Source organism: Teleopsis dalmanni, chromosome 2 (genome assembly GCF_002237135.1).
Source record: "Teleopsis dalmanni isolate 2A chromosome 2, ASM223713v2, whole genome shotgun sequence".
Classification (NCBI taxonomy): Eukaryota; Metazoa; Arthropoda; class Insecta; order Diptera; family Diopsidae; genus Teleopsis; species Teleopsis dalmanni.
This window is the reverse complement of record NC_051847.1, coordinates 80,388,699-80,401,684: the sequence shown is the minus strand read 5'-3', so window position 1 is coordinate 80,401,684 and position 12,986 is coordinate 80,388,699.

Here is a 12,986-nt window from a genome sequence, read left to right as displayed (position 1 = left end):
AAAGTTGCCATTAATTACACACAATTTAAATGATGTTGCTATGAATGCGAGCGCACAGCCATTATAGGTGGTGCGGCGCAATGGCTTGGAAGGAAACTTGCATGTGGTACGAGCTCCAGCGCAAATAGAGACTCACCAGTGCTCTTGTTATCTGCAACAGCAGCTACACTTAGTTTAGTTTAACAGCAAAATTTACAACATGTGCTACTACTAACTTAAGCGCTTGGTTGGATGGTCACTTAGTCGATCGCGAAATCGGTATTACGAATCGTATAGAGCGGCGAATTTAGCATTCCGGTGGTGGCGGTAACGTTGCCAGTGAGCAGTGCATGGAGGAATGAAGGCAGAGAGTAGCTGCGATTGCTGCGATTGCTACGACTGCTACGACTGCTGCTATTGAAAATCAAAACTATATTAATTCAATTGGTGCAGTTCTGTACACATTAAAATGATTTATGCTAATAATGGCTAAGCGCATGCGCACATAACACCCATGGTGCAACTATGTCTGTCTGTTTGCTGCCTGATGGTGTCGTTGCGCACATATTTAGGCATTTGTCTGTTACTGCACTGACTCTACTATTTCCATATAAAATTATAGAGTTTTATTTGTTTGTGCAGACGCTGACTGTGAATTGTGCAGAGACATTTCAGTTTTATTTTATTTTATTTTATTTTATTTAATTTACCTTAAAATCTTTGCATTTTTATTGCTTTGAAAAATTTCAATCAAATTGTAAAATCTATTCTGGAATGCTGTTATTGAATAACTCAGCTAAATCGGTTGTAACTCTGTTCATAGCTAAATAGAAATTATATTTAAACAATTTTTCATAAATAGAAAAAACAGTTACAAATAAATTATTTGAATAAAAATGCACTTATTGTATTTGAACTTTAAGTGTTCAAATATTGATGAACTTGAATATTTAGATCAGATTTTCCCAACATTTTTTGTGATACTTCCTACGAAACACCTTGAAAAGTCTCTAAATAATATAGGCAATGAATGATAACTTTCGTTTTTATTTATTATTTACTTACATTTTGTTAACGTATAAGGCAAAACTCAGAGGATTAAAACCACCACCATGAAATACTATTAACGGAAAAGCCTTGCAGTAGACCAAGATCCTCAAAAGAATGAAGCCCCTAGAGTGGTAAAGCGCCGCCATACATATACTGAACAAAAACAGAGCAGATGGGGGACACTTTCATTAACCTTTCAACAACTGCGACAGGTATAATTGAAAGAGAGATTCAATCTTCTAGCATTGTCACTTAATCAGTAGTCACTTGCGAGTAAACCTACCACAAGACTGATATTTCTACGGGGTTTCTCTATGAGAGTATTGGATTTTCTTTTAACGGAATATTGCAAATTTTCATATGGATGCCTATATATTGTTAAGCCTTTCCATCTTTTACATATAAGTTCAGCAAGAAAGAACTTAATAAAAGTTTTCATGGTATCAGCGATATACTAAAATTACTTAGGTGTTTCGAGTCATCTGACTAGCTCGTTCACAATTGTCGAAAATATCCCAATGATGAGGAACACAGATTAGTGAAATATTGAACTACACCGGCATCTAGTTTAGAGATGTGTAGAAATTATAACCCGTCGTAGATGTAAATTGAAAAACTACTAAACCTAAATTCTTAATATATTAGGTTGTTCGGAAAGTAAATTCGTTTTTTTTTGTGGAAATAAAAACGTATCATTTTCTTGACGTTTGAAAAGCAAATCGTAGACGTCAATACGGCGACACAGATATCTCTCTGTGAGAACATGGGGCACCCATATATCGAGCTTCAAGGATAATCCCAGTGGTCATAAACTTTCAAGTGGTCATAAACTTAACTACTAAATCGATGCGCTGTGGAGCATATATCACACTTTGGGAAGCACATCAGAAAGCAACAATAACATATGTACATATGTACTTTCCCTTCTTTAAATTTTTATGATTTGGCATAAAGTTTGTATTTTCATATTTCCATTTTGTTGAAACACACGTTCAGTAAAATCGACATTTAACTTATATTATTACGAATAGAACATTCTATAAGACTTACCTGGATTTCAATATGATTTTTTGTCAGGTGGCAGTTAGGTCAGTTAGGAAGCTGCGATCTTCTGATATAGATCCTGATTATTTGTTGGCCTCACAGATAAACATGAATAATGAGAATTCTGTAAGTAAACTAATAAAATCATACTAATAATTTTTAATATGAACACATTTATTATTTAAAAGATATAGAAGTGTTATACCAAGCAGTATTTCCTAATTTCTGATAGACTCAGATTTGAGAAAGAGACTCAAAACTAAAACAATGAAGTAAGCATTTTTAAACAAAAGTTATTGTTAACTATACTTAGAACCAAACAAAGGATATGTCTGCACAACAACAAATATACAACAGAATACAAATTAATTTTTCTATAACAGTACTAACATTGTAGATTATATAGCTATATTTATAACAGAATCAAAATATTTTTACAGTTTTGTAGTTAACACAAAACCCATTAGCAAATCTTCAGTAAATCCGGCAGTTTGGCTTACTCGCACAACTTTTATACCAGCTTTCAATTCAAGTCTTTTAATGAATATATACGTTTAATACTTCGAATCAAAAATTAATTATGGGCGATAAACTCAAAAAACAACTATTTTTTTGAAGTTACTCGCATTGTATGTGCTTATCGAATTCAATTTTTTTGGGTATTGGTTGCACTGTCAGTAACGTACTTTGGTAGTTGGAAATACATATAAGAATACCGTGTGACTTGTGCCAAACTCTTTTTACAAAAGGTTCGAAAATAATACAAGTGACAACAATAGTTTTTCCAAAACTACTTAATATTTATTTGCTATGAGGTCATAACTTGAAATACAACAAACTTATTCAATATAATGAAAATTCATATACATATGTATATAAATAAATAAATACATAAATATTTCTATTTCATGAATATTAAATCTAAGGGAAAAAGGACTTCATAGTTAATATGTACTGAGATACAGGATGCCACATAAAAGTCCATTGAAAAATGAGTTTTAGTCACGAAGCCCCTAATGTAATAGGTACAATAATAGGTTCTGTAACAGAATATGTTATATTTAATTTTAAGAGATAATTATTCATAAAAATTAAAAATAAAGTTACATTAAGTTTAAGTTCTCTTCAGGGTGATTATTATTTTTGAATTTTGATATATTATTTTATTATCAAATTTAGAGCTAAAGTTTTTATTAGTTGCCATTAACTTTTATTATTAAGTACAGCAAATCACATTCTTAAAAGAAGTATTCTCAAGGTATCGATCACATTATAATGCTCAATATTTAAAAAAAATTATTTTTATTTCACTTCAGCAATTTAGTGAGTTGTGTCTAATAGGATACTACTAGATAGATGATAGTGGTGTGTGTAGGAAGGAGATTATATAGGAATAAGAATAGATTGGAGATGAGTGGCACTTAATTTAAAATCAACCTACGTTAAGTAGCGAAGCAACCTAGCAACTTCAATGGAGCGAGTCCATAGTTTCGATATTAACTTTGACTCAAGTTAACTTGGACTCAAAGTAATGCGTACAGTAAAATATGAAAACAGATGTGTGACATCATGCGTTGTTAAGATTCAGTTCAGACACATATTGTGAACTGACACATTTATGCGTAACAAGTAACTGCTTAACATATGGTTACATCCTGCTCTCAAGCGAGCTTTGATAGTTCTTGCTATCATCGACATCATCGTTCTTCCCGGAAGACATTGGGTAGAAACTTATTAAGAACTTAATTTCAATGCAGTTGTGGTCTCGAAGAAGATGCTGTACCTATGTAGAGGGCTGTTAATCCACATTTATATTCGATCTCACTGATGTCAGCTCCATTGCAAAGAAATCGACGAGTGCATTGCTTGGTTTTAACATAGCTTTGAGACTTTATACTCCTTTTAAGAGTTTCATACTTTAATTACTTCTTTCCAATTATTACTTAAGCAAATCTTTATACTACAATTTGTTACACTTTTATTGACGTAAGGCATTGTTGCTGTGAATAAAATTTTAATGAATTTTCAAGCTTAAAGTTTCAAAGAATATTTTGGGCAATATTTTCTGCAAACGCCTTTTTTATTAAAAATATTCCAAATGGTTAGTGTAGAAATTAATTAAAAATAAAAACAAGAACTATTATTTTCAACCACAGATACCATAACCCGATTCGTTATTGTTAATTAAAATTATTTATTGTTGTTAAGATCTATTTATTAATTCTTGTTTTAAACACAAAATTATTAATTAAAAATTTAATTTTGAAATATTCGTGGGAAATCAAGAATTCCATTATATCGAATAAATCTTAATTTATAAATTTAATCTGAGGGTTTATGTCAAATCTTATAAAAGAATTCGAAGTCGTGGCTCAGACTGCAAATTTATTGGCAACTTTTATTACATGAGTCTGGGTTTAGTCGCTTGAAAAATTGACAATTGGAACACATTTCATTTTTATTGAGTTAATTAAAAGTTCTGGCTTTGAATTGCAAATTAGATACTTAATGTTGATTTATGAATAAAATTGGCGCCAATTTACCTTGTACGGAGACTACATGAACAGATAACGCGACTGAAACTTGCATAATTGAACACAGACTAGATCACAAGGTCAAGAGTATCGCATAAAATTGAAGGAAATGAACTTTGTTTATATATGTAATCGAATTTAGATCAATTAATTTCTAGATATTGTTAGACAAATAGCTGTTCAAATTATAATACCCGTAATTAGAAAAAAGCTTTTAAATAGAACTTTTATTTCTACAATATAAATGGAATGAAATGTGCAATGAAGAAAAGACCCCCGTGTAGATAATATCGGTAAGTATAATATAAAACTAGAGAATATAAAGCGGTTGAATAGAATAAAAAATGGCAATAAAAAAAGTTCATGGACAACATTAAGTCTCAGTTTTAAAAAGCCTTGAATGAACCTTTAGAAAAATATTTGTACCTTAACTCAATTATTCATCCCACTATATTATTTATTGGTACATATAAATATGTTGAAAACACTTTTGAATTTATTCGACGGAAGTAAAACATCTTCACTTTTTTGGTGCTATAATAAAGATCATAACCGACCAGAATACACACCACTGTTCGAACGAAAGTGAACATGTGTCATCCTATAATTCTCTTTCTGCTCCGGACTAAAGGCATATAGATACAAATAATGTGACTTGCAGTCTGTTCTGCCACCGAAATTAATCAACTAAACACTGAAATATAGACCTAATATTATTTCTAAGATAGTGAAAATTTTTTCACATAGGTATCTTTTGAACTGAACCTTTTATTGGACTCTCTTATATCGTTTAATATATCAAAAACAAAGGTTATGCACAGTGGCTTCTGTGCCTCCACAAATCCCAGTCATAATTGTGAACGACCGGAGAATCGAATGTGTCAAACGTGCTTGGGTAGCATCGTGACAAATAAAAGTGGTGCAGATGAAGATGTCGCTTCTCACATTCATAAAGCGAAGCAAACTGAAATGACTATGGAAATCAAGGTAATTTACCATCTGTACAAAGCTACGTATATTTAATTTTACTGTCAAGTCCATCTTTTCTTATGGCTGTAAAACATGGAAAACAATCCCGGATCCAAGCTTATGTGAACCAATGCCTAAGTAGAATTAGGATAATCTGATGGCCTCAGAGTATGGTATTTTAAATATTAACCTGTGGGCATGCATGCAATAAAAATCTGTAACACATGAACATATATTACGGCGCTATGACAATCATATCGCAAAGCAAACGCTTCGGTGGAACCTCCAAGTTAGCAGACGCTTAGGCACCCCAGTTATGATTTGGAGACAAATAATCGAAAGAGTTCTTCGTGCCGCTAATTATTTTTGGAAAAATATCACCATAAATGTTGAAAATTAAGTTAGACCAAAGTTGATGGTAGAGGCTCTATGTTCCACATAGGAGAAAAGCAATATGTCATCATCATATTGTTTAATATTTAAACTGACTACAACTTCCATTTATTCCAATTTATGGCAAGAAATGATTTATTGAACTTTTATTAAGAAATACCATCTATATGAAATGAAACACCTTTCAATGTGGAAATCTCAGTAAACACTTTGTAACTTACCATAGATTAGATATTATAGAATGTATACATACTGAATACCTAATGCATTCTGAAGATCTATAAGTACATATCAACATATATCGTCAAAAAGCCTTGAAAATTTTGATTCAAAGTTAAGTTAACAGAAAGAAAATTTCTGATAGATGTAAGCTCTCAGATAGAAGTAAAACAAAGTGCTCCATTCAAAACAATAAAAAATCTGTAGTAAAAATATTTGTCGAAAAACTATCTGATAAAAAAATAAATAAATTTTTCCTTGGAATGGAAGACTGAAAAACTGAACAAATCGCTTAACACTTGCCTATTTAAACGAGGCATTTAACACGACCAAGTTCCCAAAAAGGCCACATACGCAGCTCATTCACACCCATTTTTGAAATAGTTTTCCTGCCTTCAAGCAACAAAGTTGCCAACGTTTGTTTTCTCTTGTTGTTGCTGTTGTTATTGGTGTTATTATTGTTGTTGTTGTTGTGGATGTTGTTGACGTTAATGGTTTGTTTTGTTTTTCCTTAACGAACCAACGCAAAGTCACTATCAAAATATTATAATTTGACTGAGATACAATTTCGAAGGAAATGACTCTGTTCTTATGTTAATGAGTATTTTTCTAAGTACAAAAAAAGTTTCATTTTAGAGTGAATAAGTAGGGACTTCGGCAGGCATTTAGTTCAGAAATTACAACAATACTCTTTTTTGTTTGTTGTTTTAGAAATTTTGCTACAATTTTTATTTTCTTTAAATCTTCCAGAATGTTATTTTTACTTAAAGAACACTTTTTAAATTGAAACGGAAAAGTCTGTACTTATATTGCTCTAAAGCGTGTAGTCTATTTAAATTTGTTTATTTTTGTTTAATTACAGATTCATTTAATAGAAATTTTAAACTCTTTTTCAGATGATACAAATTCATATATTTGGTTGAGAGTAGCACTGTAGAAAGTCTAATAGTATAATTAGGGAAAGATTTACATGCCTATTGCAGGTGGAGTGGAGTGAAAACTTCTGCAAAGGATTTATTGGTTATATTTTAGTACATTTAATTGAGATTACTTACAAAATTCTATTGTTAACAGCATTGCTATGGTATCATAGGATTGGTGTTTGTTCATACATAGAGTAAAGAGTGAAGACAACAACTCTCCATTAGGTAAAAAATCAATCCAACAGTTTTATAAACTTGGCTAAGTTACAAATTTTGTAGGATGACAGCTCGTTTAGGTGGGTAAAAAACGGGGACCTGAAAATTTCAGATTATTTCCTAGCTAAAGATGGGCACTGACACATAAAAAAACAGTTTCCGTATCATCCCCAGAAAAAATAACCATAAAGAAAATCATTTTACCCTACAAACCATGTAATCCAGTAACATAGCATGCCTACCTTTATTATATAGTGACCCGTCAGTATCGATATGATAGTGCTAATAGGATTCTGCCTTAGTTGAAATAGCTGAGTGGTACTTTTTTTGTTCAACTTAAGCCACGTAACCTAGAGATCTGATACTAGGACTCGTCTGCCCAATTTGGCTTCGCTGTGCTGAGATATTTTTGTTTGATTGCCAGTTCAACTGTAGCAAATGGGACGCTAACATCTGAAAAATGAATGTCAGGCAGAAGAGCACCTGCATTGGCAAGCTTGTACACTCCATAATTGCCTGAGAACCTATGATCCCCATGTCTAAGAATGCGTGGATAAAGGTTAAGGCTACTGAAAAGCTTTAGTTTTTAGACCTCATTTCGCTCAATGAATAAGAGAGTTATAAAGGCATATTGAACACAGTTTTATATTTAAAAAAAGAAACAAGTTTAACTAACAATTAAAAAAACCACAAGTTCAAGTCTCACTTCCAAGTTGAGATATACATGTAGCAATAGATACAGACAATCTAAGTATTGTTATATCCCGAACAAAAGATTTACATTATCGTTAGTGGGATCAAAGAGAAATTTTTCCATTTCAAATATTTTCGTTTCGTCTCATGTTAAAATATTCTCAAACTATTTGTATTTCTTAAAATGTTCCACTTTACACTATGGAATAACAACCAAATGAACTTTATTACCTTACTAAAATATTGCATTAATTATATACTATTGGAATCAAAATATATAATATAATACATGTAATATAACATATAATATAATAATATATAACACATATAATATACATATAACATAATAATAACATTATTATTGCTGTTGTTCATGATATGCGTGAGATTGAAAACTGTGATTATCTGTCGATTCGTAATTAGAAGATTGGTAAAATAATTTAATAATTAACTAATCAAAAACTTTAGTAGAAAGGATTTGAGAATTATCTCAGATGCTATTTGATGTTATCTATTTCTAATGGAAATATTGCAAAATCTGTGGACATCCTAATTGTCTACATGGCAATATTCCGTGGGAAAATATTTATGGTAAGTGCAAAATATTAAATATGCAATATTTGCATATTTTATACCCTTTGCCAAAAAACGAGTCCATTCAATCACGTAACCTTTCTCCAACGAAATTAGTTTTATCAAAATTATTTCATAAAAGATTTTAAAAAGCACCACATATGTAAGTTAAAAATATTGAACAGCCTCTTGACATGCAAAAAATAAAATTTTTAAAATTTTCTTATATTTCTCATTAAATTTAAATGCAAATTTTTTAAATATAATAATTTCGTTTACATAAAATACAAAGAAAACCACCAAATAAACTTCTTGCAAAAGTCCAAGTCCAAGTCCAAATCTTCCAACGCAAAAATCATAAACGCTACCATCGCAGCGCAACTGCAGCGATTTTCTCAACGCCCTTCTTCTAAAGCGGAGCACTGCAAAAATGTACGACTATGTATGACGATCGGATACAGTGAAGACAGATAATTCGTTTAAATATTAAATAATATATATTTTTATTAAATGCATTGTTATGCCTTTTGTATCTGTTTGTTGTTGCTGTTGCTGTAGCAGTTGCAGTTGTTGTTGTTGTTGTTGGCATTGTTATGGAAGCAGTTGCTGTTGCTGGTGGCAGCGTAAGAAATTGGTTAGTTCGATTGTTGCTCAAGCTCAAATGGATTGTCGAGAAACCTCAAAGTTGGAGTCAAGTTCAGTGAGCACACACAGGCGCATGCCCAGCGGCGTTTTATTGGTATTCATGGCTGTATCTTTGATAGGCCATCATTAAGTGAACTAGAGTGTGGTTACAGTAATTTTTACTGTGTGCTCTTAAAAGAGGTTTCAGCAATCATACTTGAGTGTACCGTAAACTATAAGGAAGTGAACCAAACATTGCTCGCATAAATGAGTAAGGAAATATTATTTATACAATTCATTTGGCAATAGTAATCAAGAAATGTTAATTAAATTGGTTAGAAGGGTTAAGATCGTAATAATATTGAATAAATGAAGCTTTGGAGAAAATTGATAAAATCGGTGAGAAACTAAAAATGCATTTTATATAATATTATATAACAACGAAAATTATTTAAAGCATACAAGGCTTTGCTTAAATGGCCTCTTAAAGATACAACAAACATATGGGTATAGTTTATTATAATAGTTATAAATTTTTTATAAACTATGAAATGATATTGCTTTTTTATTTATATTAAACATGGAAGAATTGAAAATTGGATTTGGCAAAGTCAAAAAAATTTATATGGACACATTCACATTACATATTAAAATTTATTTATGCACTTAAGAAAACTTCATATCCTTCGCGATTAATTGCGATTAAGATTTACGAGTAGTTAAAATATTTATAATACAGTGAGGAGGATTGCTGAGGCTATTTGAGCTTTTATTTCTAATCAGCATAATTAATCGAAACTATAAACTGCGATAATTCTGCAGATGTCGGTCTGTCAATTAAAAAGTATGCAACCGAGCGAGATGCATTGTGTATCGCCTCTCTGACTTTTTTCCATTCTATATTAGATATTGTGTTACTGTTCTGCTATATCTGACCATGCCTATTGCGGAATAGCCATGTCAATATTATACTGATGCACGAAATCTATTGGGTAGAAACTAAAAATTCTGACAAGCATGAGTACTACTTATCGACTACCAAACTATGATAACCTTCTACTGCAAAAAAGATTCTTTAATTAGTTAGTTCTAAATAGCTGCCAAAAATTCCAACCATATATTAACATATATGTAATGCAAGATAATGTCCTTACGTACCTTATAAATTTGACCCAAATAGTATGCTGTGACCTAAAAGATTAATTGTGCCCGTTAATCGGATTAGAGTGCTTCTCCAAATCCGATTTCTTTAATGAAAGATAGTATATAGCGTATATTTCCTATTCTTAAATCCCTATGTTCTATGAAATACCCTCCTAGATGTTTCTTCCACTTGTGCATTAGTTCCGGGAACTCTTCTAGCACACGGCATGCGGTTTCTCTCTCTTCTCTACAGTATTTGCAGTCTGACTTAGATTGGATTCCTAACTTTGTTAGGAGATTATTCAATCTACAGTATCCGGTTAGTATTCCCGTAAGAATTCTTAGGTTATTCTTTGTTTCTTCCATGCAATCTTTGAAGAGTTTTAGTTTCTAAGTTGCTAAAAGCATTTTAGATTGTGACAGTATTGGTAGCCCTTCCGAATAGAGTTCACTTTCCTTTTCCTCTGTGCCGTTCATAAAAAGAGATAGTGTTCCTTTACCTACACCGCAGAAAAGTTCTGGGCCTATCATTATTGAAGCCGCCCAACATCTTCTTGTGAATTTTGTAACTAACTAAAGTTCATGATTTAAAAATGTTTCATACTTTTACATCTGCTTAAAAAAAAACGGAACACGTTCTAGAAGTCAACAGACTATTTGATGCTTATTTTGTTGAAATTCTCATAAGCATCGTCTCCATATTTCATCAAATGAAATTCGATTTTTAATATAAATCTTATTAAAAAATCTAAAAATTATGAAATTCCCTGGATTCAACATTACCGTTAAATATTTTCAGTTGATACTTTTATCCAAAATGATCATATTTGTTATTATTGCAAGTTTTTATTGCACAACTCCAAAGTATTTCTAATTATCGCTACATCAGTTAATCACTTTCAATGAATTGTGTTGGTGTTTTTAATTAGAAATAATTTAGTACAAGGAGACTAAATTAACATTAATAACATTTACACTATAAACAATGAAATAACGAAAGACTTAAGCAACAAACTTGCTGCATATGTATGAAGTTATTCGTTTAGCTCGACCAAAGTTTTCTGCAACTAAGTACTGAAGTACGAGTAAATATAAAAAATATATCTTATTCTGCCCAACTCTAAGATATACACCGCCAATATCTTTTATTTTTCTGACTTTTTTATTGATACTTTGCATGTGTGACGACGTTGGACTTAGCAAATTAACATGCAAATATGAATTTAGTGTGTGTTGAAAATCTTTTAACGCTTTTGCTCAGGTCAAATTATTTACTTAAACTGCTTAATGCATACACTGCTAAAAATTGTGCTACACAAATTTTTTTAAGTGTATATAGTGTGTGTTATGCCATGATTATTAATTGCAGTTGTTTAAAGATTTTTTTCTAATTTGAATAAATTTCTTTATTATTCATTGAAGATCAAGACACACCTTTAAAAAAGATGTCATTTAATAGATTTAAGAAAAATCTGCTATAAAAAATTCCAAATATAATTAATCTTCTCTTAAGTGCATATGAAAACATTGAAATGTACAATTTTACCCAACCAGAATCTAATCAAATATGGACTTGAATTTGGGTTTGTCACCACAAACTACCGAATCATTGAAATTGAAAAGGAAAAAAATTAATTCCCGACTGATAAGTGCGAGCGTAAATCAATAATCCCATTGAAAAAGTGGGAGTAATTCTTTTACGGTTACTGTCAATATGACAGACAATGAGTCACTTGTAGCAGATTGAAATCTTCAATATCATTTCGTTATTATTTTATTAGGAATATTACTGCTGCCTGCGGTATTAACAAGCATTGATGATCAGTATGACGTATGACAAAGGTGTGACAATGCAGCAAATGTACAACCAAACCGACAATTACAGTACGGAGTGCGAGTATATCATAAAATGGGTTTGGTTTGTGTGATGCAAATGCAGCTTGTTTGAAGCTACAGGGATTAAGGCGGCAATGCCCTCCTATAATACCAACTCCACGAAAAGACAAATAAATATTTTTATATGATTTGATAGGAAACACTGTATATTCTCTAATTTACTAAATTCCAGTAGCAAAGTATTATGAATCTAATTCTTGGCCGGAGCTCATATTTCAAACTTCAATTGCATTCAAAGGCCTCGAAATAAAGTCATATTTATTAATATAACTCAGTCTCGTCACGTTTTGATTATTAAAATGAGTGTCATACATATTTGTATGTCAACGTGTAGGTAATTTTGTTAAAAAAACATTTTAAAGTAATAAAACAGTCATTGAAAATTATCAGACTCGGTGATCACAATTTTCAATAGTTCATTGGTGTCACAAATTTTAATTTTCAAAAATATATTTTTTCTACTTTTGTTTACTTGAAAATTAAATTACTTTCAAAAACTTCGGTTACTTCAAAACGAAAAATATCTCTAAGTAAATAAAGTTGTAGCCAGCCAATAATTCCAATTATACGTAAATGCAACGTTAATCTCGCATATTGTGGCAAATACTGGCAAATACTGGCAAATACTGGCAAAGCCATTGGAAAAATGGACAAAAATATAAAATCATAAAATATTGAACGATAATTCCTAGAAAAGTGTCGTTATTCAAATAGACGCGCGCAAAACCTC